Source organism: Erythrolamprus reginae, chromosome 3, assembly GCF_031021105.1.
Source record: "Erythrolamprus reginae isolate rEryReg1 chromosome 3, rEryReg1.hap1, whole genome shotgun sequence".
In the NCBI taxonomy this organism is placed as follows: Eukaryota; Metazoa; Chordata; class Lepidosauria; order Squamata; family Dipsadidae; genus Erythrolamprus; species Erythrolamprus reginae.
Window position 1 is genome coordinate 156,446,768 of NC_091952.1, and position 2,072 is coordinate 156,448,839.

At 39.0% G+C, this 2,072-nt stretch overlaps 1 pseudogene; it reads right to left on the bottom strand.

Moving 5' to 3' along the window:
- Window positions 1-477: 477 nt before the first annotated feature.
- On the bottom strand, window positions 478-624 carry LOC139166083 (U1 spliceosomal RNA; annotated as a pseudogene).
- Window positions 625-2,072: the final 1,448 nt, after the last annotated feature.

Consider the following 2,072-nt stretch of genomic DNA (forward strand, 5'->3'; position numbering starts at 1 on the left):
TTTTTATTTTTTATTTTGCCAATGTGTAAGACAGAGCATCTGTTAGTTGAAATTTGGAGTTGCAAATTGTTTGACCACTCTGACACATAGTCAAAGTCTCTTTATAGGGCAGCAACATTGTCAGTGGTGTTAAATTGTTTTACATCATTAGCAAAGAGTTGCTAATAATATGGCTGCAAAGGTCATTTATGTAAAGTATAAAGAATGTGGGTCCTAAAACTCTGTCTTGTGGGACACCACTGTTAATAGGTGCAGGGTTTGATAGGGCAGTCCCTATTTTGACTACTTGTTGCCTGTTTGACAGGAATGGAGCTGTCCACTTATGCAGGGATCTAGAAATGCCATAAGATTTTAGTTTTAGAAGTAGTTTGGCATGTACCACTGAATCAAAAGCTTTGCAGAAGTCTATGTAAATTGTGTTTTTTGCTTTACCCAGGTTGAGTCATGTAGTCCATATGTTTTTGCAGTGTAGAAGGTGCAGATTATAGGACAATTTTTTCTTTTCTTTTCTTTTCTTTTTTCTGGGGAAATCGCAGGAGTCAGCACACCCAGAGTGCAATGGAAGAGCCTCACCCTGGGAAAACCACCTTCGTGATCATGGTGTCTCCCCTGCCAGGTAAGTATATAGGACAATTTTTTCATAAAACCGAATTGCTTGTTAAACAGTAGGTTGTTTGTCTTTACATGGAGGGTAATGGATTGGTTTATGATTGATTCCATGACTTTGCAGGTGGCATAATATAAAGAGATTGGTCTTTAAAGTTAGCTACATAGCCAGTTTTGTTTTACATGTATACTCTGTACTGTGTGTATACTCTGTGTAAAATCAGTGCAATGGAGACCGATTCAATTGGAAAATGATTTCTTCGTAACAGGAATAGAACAACCACAATCTTCTGTAACACCAAACTCCAACAATACCTTTTCTTAGCGTGGGAACTTTTCAGACAGCCGTTTATTTTTTGACGGCTTTTTAGAGCTAGCTGCGTCAGAACCAATCAGCGACTAGTTTGCTTGTTTTAGCCAGACATAACACTCTGAGTTGTTGTGGGTAAAGAGAGTGATTGGACTGAGAGAAAGTGATTGGCCCAAAGTCATGCAATTAGTTTTTAACATTTAAGGAGGGACTAGAATTCATAGTCTCCTGATTTCTAGCTCAAGACCTTAACCACTATACTAAATTGACTCTCTAGAAAAGCCACATGTAACTGATTTATTTCTCTACAACCATGAACATGAGGAACACACTGGCAGATTTTAGAAGAATGGCCAATTTGATGGTTGGCAAGAGTAGCCATTTATGCCCAGAAACAAAAAAAAATGGCAAAAATTGCCAAAATCTCATGCGCCCGCTCATCCTCACATAAGGTTTGGCTTCTTGCACATGCACAGGAAGCAAATCTTGCTCCGACACATGCATCTGCCCACCAGTCATCTAGAGCTGTGCATGCAGTTCTATTTTCGCTATCGGAACGGCATCCTCCCCCTGTCCATATAGCAACCCAATAGTTACATCTCTCTCACCTATTGTTAAATTTCAATGATTTGCATTGTCATTTGTATTTTGATTGGTGTTTTGTTTTTAAGATGCATAGTTCCATTTCAGCATTAAGTAACTAAGCATTCACTGTAAATATGATTACATTTACATTTTCAATTAATTTGTAACAATTTCCAGCCAAGTAATATTTTGAGAGGCACTTTACTGTAGAGTTTGAAGTTAATCCCATCTTGAACACAAAGCCAGGTAGGTAATTTTAGTCCAGACATTCTATCTCAGCCGTAGGAAGGAGGCAATGGCAAATCACTTCTGAAAACCCTTGCCAAGAAAACAGCAGACACTTCTCCCAGATCTTTCTATGTGGCAAGGAACTAAGAGCCGTGTTGGTGCATCAGATTCCCCAAAACATAGCCCAGACTGCATCATACAATCAGCCAAATTTGCAGGTGATTTCCAGATGCTTAGAAAGAGGGTAGAAATTATTAAAGTTACTGCAGTGTTCTGGTGTTCCTCTAAAGGTCGCTCTAGGAGCAGAATCATTGACCAATAGTGATTGGTTGCTCCATTGAAC